This window comes from Aulostomus chinensis, chromosome 1, assembly GCF_037954235.1.
Source record: "Aulostomus chinensis isolate RoL2024-O1b breed Wild chromosome 1, RoL_Achi_v1.0, whole genome shotgun sequence".
Lineage (NCBI taxonomy): Eukaryota > Metazoa > Chordata > Actinopteri > Syngnathiformes > Aulostomidae > Aulostomus > Aulostomus chinensis.
The window spans coordinates 11,300,526-11,311,807 of NC_141320.1; the positions used below are offsets into that span (position 1 = coordinate 11,300,526).

The 11,282-nt window shown below is 44.9% G+C and overlaps 1 long non-coding RNA gene across 1 annotated transcript; it reads left to right on the forward strand.

Annotated features, from left to right (window-relative positions):
• The first annotated feature begins 5,335 nt into the window (after window positions 1-5,335).
• LOC147270343 (uncharacterized) lies at window positions 5,336-10,972 on the forward strand. The gene is made up of 3 exons (XR_015115682.1): window positions 5,336-5,450; window positions 8,671-9,006; window positions 10,567-10,972. It is a non-coding gene; the product is annotated as an uncharacterized LOC147270343 (long non-coding RNA).
• The last annotated feature ends 310 nt before the right edge of the window (window positions 10,973-11,282 follow it).

The window sequence follows — 11,282 nt, forward strand, 5'->3', positions numbered from 1 at the left end:
TCACTGAGCTAGTCAGTGAGTTGGTCTGCTAAAGGCATGTTGAAGAGGAAGTAACAATGATATCAAACTGATTCTGAAGGGGGACCCCTTCCCTCCCGCGGTCACAGGAAGTGACGACAGCACCGCTAGAAGCAGGAAAGAAATGGTAAAAGGACTCAGTTTGTACAGAGCCTTTCTACCTCAGCAGCCATGCTAGCAAACCCCCTTTGTTTGGTTGTTGTTGTTTAGTGACTGTGGATGAACACACAGGAGAAGTTGAGCATGAATCTGTGTTCCTGTTCACTTGAATACATGCAGGAGTGTGAGGTGGAAATACTACTGTTTATTTTTGCATCTCCACCTTCCAGATGCTGGTCTCCTTCTGGGGTCCTGACTGACCTCCACCTTGTGTTCTGGATCCACCTGAACTTATGGTCTTTCCAGCTTGTCCATCTGTTCAGCCTCACGTCAGTGTCCAACTTGACCCGAGCCTACTTGCACCCACAAACTCAGCCAGAAACCTGGGTGTCATGATTGATGACCAACTGACCTTTCAGGTTCATGTGGCCTCAGTTTCTCGGTCTTGCCGTTATGCCCTTTACAAACATCAGGAAGATCAGACCCTTCCTGACCCAACAGACCACACAGATTCTGGTTCAGGCTCTTGTCATCTCACGCATTGACTACTGCAACTCTCTTCTGGCAGGCCTGCCTTTATGCTCATTCAAGCCTCTGCAGATGATCCAGAATGCAGCAGCACATCTGGTCTTCAACCAGCCCAAAAGGACACATGTCACCCCGCTGCTGGTTTCTCTTCACTGGCTTCCAGTGGCAGCCAGGATCAAATTCAAGGCACTTCTCTTGGCTTACAAAACAGTCACAAGAACGGCTCCAGCCTACCTGGAATCCCTGATCCAGGTCTACTCTCCTTCTCGCCCACTACGCTCTGCATGCGAAAGACGCCTGGTGCTTCCAGCCCAGCGCTGCTCCAAATCCCTAGCCAGACTCTTCACTTCTGTTGTTCCCAAATGGTGGAACAAACTACCAAACTGTGCGTTCTGCTGAGTCCCTCTCTACTTTTAAGAGACAATTGAAGACTCAATTGTTCAGAGAGCACCGAGGCACTTAACCTGACTCTTCTCTTTGTCCTGTGGGGTAGAATCAGTCAGAGGGTCCAAGACCCAGCACTTAGTGATTATGTAGCACTAACTGTGTTGTATGTCTGTTTATATTAAAAAAAAAAGGGAGGGGGGGGCGACACTTCTTCTGCCACTAGATGGCGGTACCTGTGACCAAGTCACGACTGTAGTACTTTTGCGCTTCCTTTGGACTTTTCCTTAATTAGGTCTAAATTCTTGCTTGTGTTGTACGTCGCTTTGGACAAAAGCGTCTGCTAAATGAAATTGTAGAAAGGCAGTGACAATGACATCATCAAGACAAAACCTTGTCCTTACAAAAGGTGATGGTCACGTGATTTAACCTTCCTCCTGTGTGACCTGTTGGAGGTTTTAAATGCAGCAAAGAAGCACATCAATTTGTTTATTGTATCAAGGCTTTTTGACTTTGTCAGGAACCTCTAGTTCAACCAAATCAAACCAACAAATGTTGTTCACTGAATGATCAAATAGTGAGGGTCTGTCTGGACCAGTGATCAAAATATGACAAAGCAACAATCAGAGCCAAACCTGAAGTCAGAAGTGCACTGTCAGCAACACTGCCAGCAGCTCCTCTCCCAGTCATGGGAGCTTCAGGGACTCTCATCAGCCTCGTTCTCCCGTCGACCCGCACAACAACACAACAAACAAAGAAGGCAGGTCCAGTGTGGTCCAGATAAGACCACTGGACTGCAGGGTCCCAGTATCACTGGTGACAATGATTTTACCAGCTGGGACCTTGGACAAGGACTTCTCAGAGGAAACTCATCATGGAGGCTCAGTGAAGAAAACTAGACCTGAGCTGCCTGCTGGAACCTAGCAGGTGAAGGACAGAGCTCCACCTCTTTAGAGACACCACCACTGTGGGCTCATGTTGGCAAAAGAAGTGGGTCAGTTTTTGACACACACACGTATGTTGTTACACACGTAGACTTTTCCTGTTTGTTTTTTACTGGTTTTGAACCAGTAACTGGTTTCTGTTGGTTTGATTTGCTTGACTGGTTGTTGCTTGTTGACCTTCTGTCACACCCCAGACACGGGTATGGGTAGTGTGAGACCCAGACATTAAACCATTGATGGCAAAACACGACAGAGTTGCATAAGTTGTAACAATATTTCCCCAGTTGTGATACACAAGTGTAATAAAGCAGCTATATACAGAAGGGACCAGAGGTCTGTAATAAAAATAATCAAAACTAAATAACAAGCTCAAAACAAAAGCATAATAACTCATACAAATTAATTTAGCAAAATGCAAATCAAAATATTTAACGATCAAACACGTACAGTCTATGTTTTAGCAGTACACTTTCAAGAATAAATCAAATATGCATATTCTGTGTTTTAGCAGTCACAGTACTTTCAACAAGAATAAATCAAATATGCATATTCTATGTTTAAGCAGTCACAATACTTTCAACAAGAATAAGTCAATGCACATATCAACCATGGTTTACTCTTAGCTCAATCAATAGAAAGAACATCATAACTTGGAAACAATAGAACTTTTGAGAAACAATATTCACCTCTGGACCTCAGCAATGAGCACCTCACCCCAGCAGAGTTAACAGCAGACTGCCTTGTAAGCCCACTCTCTCCCTTTATATACTCTCATGGCCCCTCCCACCAGACAGACCAAAGACCAGTTAAGGGGAGTTGTATTGTTTTCCCAAATTGTTCTGTGTACCTTAACATACAGCAAAGAAACACCATGTCCTTCAGTGACCATATATATCTGCTACTTTGCAATAAACAAATGTCCAGTGTCCTTCATTGACCAAACCCATTCACATGTCCATGTACTGTTCGAGTTCCCCTGTCTCCGGACAGGGAATGGTTCGCCCCAATTTGGGCGTAGCCTTCGACGCCTACTTAAAGGCTCCAGCCCCACCCTGACTCTTTTAGGATCCAGTTCAGAGCCCTGGTGAAGGAGAAGGTTGTAATTTGTTTGATGCATGGTTTTGTTGAATAAATGTCCTTTAATGTTGCTGGTTGTTTCCGGGTTTGTCCATGTTATCCCACCAAACAATTGTGCACTTATTGAGGTGGGTTAGGGACAAACAGTGACAGTGGGGTCTAGACTGTCACACCTTCCAAATCCATATTTTGGGTTCTGGCTTGTTCTGCTTTTCATTTTGTGTTTGTATTAAAGTTCTGTTGCTGAAAAAGACTTTTTTTTCTCTTTTTCTTGAAGTAAATATATGAGGGTCTAAACTGACCCATAACACCATGGATGTTCCAATAGTTAATGATATTAAAATGAATACTAAATCAAACCAATCCATGTCAGAGATGTGTTCTAACACCCTCAGTAACGGTCAGGAAACACAGCAACCTTTGGTTCATTTCTAGGATTTTCTTGAGGTTCATTTTACCATTTTTTTAACTGAAATCGAGGGTTTAGTGACTAAAAAAAGGTCCAGAGGCCAACAACTAAATATTCAAACCAATATTTCCATGGATAAGGAAGCCTGACAAGGTCACCAAGAGATGGAAACAACTTGGAGGATAGAAAACTGTTTTAGTTTATTTGACAGCTGATTGAAGACGTGGGTCAAAACTGACCGTTACCATAGAGATGGGAACAGGAAGCTGACACAAGAGGAAGGTTCCAGCTCTGAAAAAGGAGTTTGATCAAAATCTTGAACTGCCAGTAGAAATATCCTTTTGTATGTTGACCTTTGTTGACAGAAGTCACTTTAGCTTGGCAGTGACAAGAATGGCTGCTAGCTTGACAAAGAACTGCACAAACCAGGTTCAAGCTGGACTTTGGACCCTGGTATCTGCAACGACTCCATCAACTCCTAATCTAGCAGCTCTGCTGGGTCCAACTATTTTACAGAACATTTGACAGACCTGTGGAGCAGTGAGGACACACATGAGTTGATCACATGATCCACTGAAGCACCATTTTACCAGCCACTGAGGTCACCAACATGAGCTGGAGTTGGGAATCTTGAACTGAACCTGGTATCACAGCGACACCTACTGCTGCAAAATGGAACAGCAACATTGAACCAAGTACAGGATTGGAGGGAGACTGATGGTCGCTGTTTGGGTTTTTGAAGAACAAGGAGGGCGTGGGTTCAAGCTGGATTCTCAGAGACTATTTCCCCAACCTCTACATTGGCATCTACACTGTCATCCAGTCACATGACTGAAGTCATCCAGTCATGTGACTGAAGTCATCCAGTCACGTGACTGAAGTCATCCTTTCAAGTCAGTGATGTCACTCTGCAGGACTGTCATTGCCGTCTCCTTCTAGAAAAGAATCCAGACTCCACATTTCCTCTTATCTATTATTGTGTTCCTCCCTCCTGGTCCTTACTCTGAATTCTCAGAGTTTCTATCCAGTTCAGTTCTGACAGATTCAGTCATTAGTGTCAATAAATTTCCTTTTCTACACTGATTATATGTCAAGGTTTGTGTGGGGGGGTGGAGCCTATCACAGCTGACATTGGACATGAGGCGGGTTCACCCTGGACAGGTCACCAGTCCATCACAGGACCAACACATAGAGACAGACAACCATTCACTCTCACAGTCACACCTACTGTCAATTTAGAGTATCAATCAGCCTCGTCCCCTCTTGATGTCTTTGGACTGTGGGAGGAAGCTGGAGTACCAGAGAGAACCCACACAGGAACAGAGAGAACATGGAGACTCCACACAGGAACAGAGAGAACATGGAGACTCCACACAGGAACAGGGAGAACATGGAGACTCACACAGCTGGGGCTCCAATCTGGAACCTTCCTGCTGGGAGGCAGCAGTGCTCACCACTGCACCATTGTGTCCCCTGAAAATGCCACCAGATCGTTTGGATTCTCTCTAAAATGAAGTACACATGAACATGAAGAGGTTTTCACAGGGCTGGTGATCCAATGGATGGCATGACCATGGGCGCTGCTGGGGGGGGGGGTACATGGGAACGGTTCTAAGGGCCCGAGCACTGACAGGGGCCCTCAGTGGGGCTGTAAATTAAAAAAAAAAAAAAGATAACTTAAAATGAGCTAATTAAACATGGTTGTCTATTTCCATTACTTTTTTCTTGAGTTCTTCATCACATTGTCATTTAAGCCCCCCCCCCTCTTGCACAATGGTGCAGTCCAATTCAAACCCGCGAATGCCGCTCTGAGCTCCGTCACTCTGCCGCTGCTGCAGGTGTGCGCTCACAGCCGCTGAGTCGCTGATGGACGGTGTGAGAAACGAGCAGTAATAATGAAGTCTGGTTGGCTCAAACGAAGAGGAAGACGGGAGAAAGAAGAGAGGAAGAAAAGAGGCAGACAACTGGTCCCTCAGTTCTTCTCCAAGAAGGTAGGCTCACTGGCCTTGAGAGTTCTAAACGCTCGTGAATGAGAACAGGGTTCTGATGAACGCGGCCCGATGAGCCAACCAGGAGAACAAGTTTACAGCGAGCGGTGCAGTGCCAGTTCTCATTTAAAAACGCTGCCTTTGTCGTCACGGTGAACAAACAGCTGAAGTGTGTGAACTTGCGAGATAAACTGGACTCAGTACAAGATAAAATACTACGTTCTGCTGGTGCTGAGCTCATGACTAATGGGTGCCCTAAATATGCACAGATTCAGCTTCAGGAGGACACGCCCACCCAAACTACTGGAACCAGGTTTGGAGAAGGAGCTAAGCAGTACATAAAGGCTGTAGGATTCTAGTTTTTAAGGCCCTGGTCCATCAGTGCTCTGCCACAAACCCAACTTGTGGGTTGGGGGCGTGTGGGTATCCCTATGTGGGTCTAATCTGTCACACATTCTTTATAGTTGATTTCTTTATTGTGTTACTTCCAGCCTTTATCACAGTTCAGTTAAATTATTGACTGTTAGGGGAACACATGGAAGGCTGAGTGTGAGTTCACTACAATGCATCTCACTGGCCTGCATCCCTGAAACAGTGCAGTCCATTCTGCCACTCTCCCTTCTGACTGCATTCGTCCTGATCTGCTCTATGCAGTCTATCAAATGCAACTCCAGAGCATTTTTGGAGAGGTTTGTGTGCACTTTGGATTTTTTTGCCCTCTGCCCGTTACGGTTGCTGGTGGAGGAAGGGCATTCAGTGAACTCAGACTGATCCTGAGTCACCTCAGGTCGACCATGGGGCAAGAGAGCCTGAAGGGTCCTGCAACACTTTCAGCTGAAAGGGAATTGGCTCGCTCACTGGACTTCAAATATTGAATTTGTGACTTTGCTACAAAGAAGACTCGGCGCCTCGACCTGGGCATTGAAGTCTTTACTGTGTGAGCAGTGTAAGTGAAGATGTCTTCATGTTGTTTGTATGTAGTGGAAATATTTTGGTGATGAACTTGAAGTACAAAAAGGCAGCAAATGGCAGGGAAAAGACAAAAAAGGATTGGAATTGCTTTTATCTCTGCACAGACTGGGACAGAAAAAAAGGCAGCCACTCAGTGAAAGCTGGAACCCCATTGAGACGCATTATTTTGAAACGTGGTGAAACCTCAACGAGCTGGTGGGAGAGGTGGGGTGGTGCTGGGGGCTTGTCTCACATGTTTTTGCCCCTCGACCCTCTTCCTGTACGTTGGGGTTTACCCCGGTGGACGAAAGGGTTGCTTCCCTGCGCCTTCGGGTCGGGGAACGTGTCCTGACGGTGGTGTGCGCGAATGCTCCGAACACCAGTTCAGAGTACCCACCCTTTTTGGAGTCCTTGGGAAGAGTACTGGATGGTGCCCCGGCTGGGGACTCCATTGTCCTACTGGGAGACTTCAACGCTCACGTGGGCAACGACAGCGTGACCTGGAGGGGTGTGATTGGGAGGGACGGCAGGCCCGACCTGAACCAGAGTGGTGTTCAGTTATTGGACTTCTGTGCAAGTCACAGTTTGTCCATAACGAACACCATGTTTGAACATAAGGATGCCCACCGGTGCACGTGGCACCAGGACACCCTAGGTCGCAGGTCTATGATCGAGTTTTGGTCAGATTCTTAGTTCAAATCAACACAACATTCAGCACTTCAGAAAGTTTTCCACGCTTTGTAATTAAGTAACTTGTAATAAGTTTATACGTTTATTTAAAGTCACACAAACTCATGGTCCATGAACAGGCAATGAAAAGTCTGACAAAAAATGCAGTTATGATGATGGGGGGGGGGGGGGATTTGGGGGGCAAAATTTGAATCTTTCAAGGGGCCCAAAATTTCTGGCGGCGCCCCTGGTCCGGTGGATGAATGCTGCTGCATTTTTCAAATTTATTTCTGTGCAGAAATAAATTACACCACCTGTTTGGGCGAATACCAAACACTGAGTCTCCTTCTCCCACTCAACACTCAACACAATGCAGAGCAGTAGCAAGGGTCTGCTGAGATGTAGGCCCAGACCGGCTCCATGTACACGAGGTGGTAAAAAGACTAACGCCGTGCAAGTGAAAAAAGCGTGATGCAACAAACAAAAACAAATGCATCATCACATTTTGCGCCGCAAACAGAGAAACGATGCATAGCACAACATGAAGCGAACCAAGAATGCGGCTCCAAAATGAAAACGCTGCAAAACCAGTCGCCCCCAACGCAAGTGCACCGAACCTGCAGGGGGCGCTCTCAGCCCAACAGCTCAATGCAGAGACGCGTAGGAGAGGAGAGGAGACGGCTGACAGACGTTTGGTTTCCAAGAAGAGCGGGAAGAAAATCAAGTTACGGCGTAGCGTGGTAATGTGATTTTATTTGACTGTTTACATAAAATTAACTTAAAATGCTAATTCAAAGATATCACTGCACAACGCCTCACATTACGGGACGTTCATGTTATTAACATGTTCACGCTGCCCCTTTGCTTGTCTGTTGTGAGCCTGCTTGCTGGTAGCAATGAGATAATCTGAGATTAGAGACTGATTATCGTTCAAATACTACATTCAACCCTCTATCCCAGGCGTCCAAGCCTGTCCCCTTGTTTTAATTTCAGATGTTCTGTCCATTCTGTGGCGCTGCACTCACAGCTTCCCTACCTTTTGCTCTGTATGTGGCTTAAACATAAGTTTTTTACAGGATGTCCACAAGGAGACGCCTGCCACTAGTGGACATATGGATGTTGCACAACCTAGCGCCAGTGCAGCTTAACAGATTTATGGATTCTGTGACATAAAATGATTCAAAGGGGCCTTAAAGGTTCAATCATACTCTTGGATTTCTAAAATCGCTTCTTTCTATCGCTAGCCTGGTGCAGTGGCTGGACTCAGATGAGTAATGAGAAATGCTCTGTATAAATTAAGAGTGTTTCAGGAGGTAATAACTGTGTATTTTTTTCTAGCAGGGAGCTCTTCCATAGAAACCTTTTTCCAGTTCAGGGCTGTTAAGGAGAGGGAGAGAAAGTCCTTCTTTTCACAGGAATATCAGGCCTCTCAGAGCCAACAGAAGAAGAAACCTGTGAAGGTTTGACCTGTTGTTCACATTGCATAGGTTGTTTAGATTCAGCTGTCAATGCAGACCCGCATCTTGCAAAGTGACCAATCTCATGGATTTGCCATATTGAATCAATTTCCTTTTTATTTCCTATGTTATTTGTTATTTTGCAGATGTTGGGGTGACGAAGTTGACAGGTGACTCCCTAAAACCTGTTAGAGGGAAGTCCCTTCCTCTTTCCATTCAGCCTCACTGGTCGTCAGAGCAGCTCTTGGTTGCTGCTGTTAAACAGCAAATCCATTTGAACCAGGACCTGAGGATGACGACCATGTTTGTTGAACCCTGATGGCAGAGAAGTGAGAAACGTCCCAGGAACAGACGACCCTTTCACATCCAGGAGTACAAGGAGGCAAAGCCTACCAAAGAGTAGCATCTACATTTGCACTGCAGAGGATTTGGAAACCAGTTGGAAGTGTTCATGTCTGAATCCAGTTCATACTCCATTCATGGTTTGATTTGAATTTATTCACCTCTGTCTTTTATGTGCAAGATCACTTCTGTCAGTTACTCAAAACATGCTAGTAATTTCTGCTGAAATGGCATTTTGTCAAAGGTCATACTGGACGGTCGTCTATGACGATGCCAGTGTTGTTCATGTGAACTCGCCATCCAAGGAAAGTGCTAAGGGTTTTAAGCAATAGTCCAACATTTTTGGCAAATTGGCCTGTAGTCCTACTGCCTTTAATCATGAGTAGGTACATTCTCTAGTTATCAGTTGGGGGGGGGGGGGCAGTATGAGTCCTTCAACTCATCAAATACACAACAACTCCAAAAGGCTGTCGTGGACAACCTGTGACATGTACATTTGACTAAAGTGCACACACTGAAACTTAATTGATTCATGTGTTGGAATGTTCCTTAATGATACATTAATACTTCATCGTGTGGTGAACTGAGTTCACTACCATTCTGCTCACTAAGTGACTCATGCCTCTGCCCCCCCAGCACTGAACAACAGGCGCTGATATTGAAGGTGACGTTCACGCCTAACCAGGACTGCACGCAGTGTGTTTCCTCTGCTGCTTCTGAGACTTCAGGGCTGCAACTGGGCTTTACACAGTCAGAGCTGCTGGTCTGACCAGTCACCAGGGTGTCAGCCATACTGGTGCAATTTCATTGGTTCCTCAAAACAAAAACACTGAGTCTCCTGATGATGGACAAATTGAGGAGGACAATAAAGGAAATATTTCATTCTACCAGCACCTGAAGCCTGAAAGCAATTTGATCCAAATCTGATCCCAGAACAGAAGTGAGCACAACTGATGTTCTACTGCTGCTGCTTCACTTTCCCTTGGAGAAATCATTTCACATCCATTTAGGAAATATAACAAAAGCTTCCATCAGAATTTGACTCCATCCTATTGAGAACTTACATGTAGGAGTTGTATGCATTGGTGGGAAGTGAACCCTAAAGCCACTCTCCTGTGGGTGGAACCACATCACTGTGTGTTCTGAAGCTGCCAAAGCAGCTCATCAACTTGATGAAACTTTTAGCTTCAACCTATTTGATGAAGCTTCTTCTCTTGTTAATGATTCCCTTTTGTTTGGAAGCAGAGCAACGAGTCAGGCATCATTAAGAAGCCTTAATTACAGGATAACTGACTCAAGTGAAACCAGAAAGTATGAAGCAACCCTGACACGTTGTCCGTCTATATGTGTTGTCCAGCCCCCTTGCAACCCTTAACAGTATAATTGGAAGTAAATTGATGGATGGATGGAAAATTCAAGGTGCACTTGAAGGCAGCATCTCAAGCTCACAGCAGCCAATCAGATCCCAAGTTCAGTCTGTTGGGGGAAGTAAGCTTTTTTTTAATTAATCAATTCAAAAATACAAAATAAAGCTCTTTAGCCAGGGTTACAACATAGAAATGTAAAGCAGTACAAAGACATCATGAGTTCAGACAAATAATCAGACAAAAGACAGAGAGATGAAAAATAAGATGAAAGATGAAATTTACCTCAAATTTAAACAAGTTGTCCTTTTTGATTTGGTTGTCCTTTTCTCGCAGATGTTTTCATTGAAACAGACTTCTCCACGTTGGACCAGAATGTTCGACCACACAAGCAGTGATGGAAGAAATGTTCAATGGATTCTTCTCTCAAGCCACAGAAATTACAGGAGGATTCAATTTCAGTCTTAAATCTCTCTGTTTTTCAGCTGGATAAAGAAAGATACCTCTTTCATCTTCTTAAGACAAATTCATCCTCCATCAGCCACACTTTTTTTCCAATCTTTCACTGTAAAGAGAATTTCAATACATTTTTGCAGAGGGAACAGATTCATTTATTAAAGGAGTTCTAATAAATTTGTTGGAACAAATCCTAGGGATGGAGTTATAACAACATGATATTCCTCTGGTGGAGCTTCTAGATCAAATTTAGACACCAGTTCTTCAACGTAAGTAGTAAGCTGGCACGTGGTCATTATTTATTTATTTTTTTTCTCTGTCTCACTGCAGCAAGAAGTCATGCACGTAGCAAGCAGAAGCATCCAGGTAGTGACCACATTAATCAGAGCCAGGAGGAGTCTTGACACCAGAATAATCGGTCATCACGTCGGCCAACTCTTTCCGCCCTGCTGGGAGTCTGAACCCTGACGTCTTCAGGAGTGGAGCACATGCAAATCAGAGAGATATCCTTTGACTGTTGGTAGATGAGCTGCTGCTGCTGCTGCCTCACGCTGTGGGGGCGGGGCTATGTTGAATCTCCATTCTTCTGTCAGGGT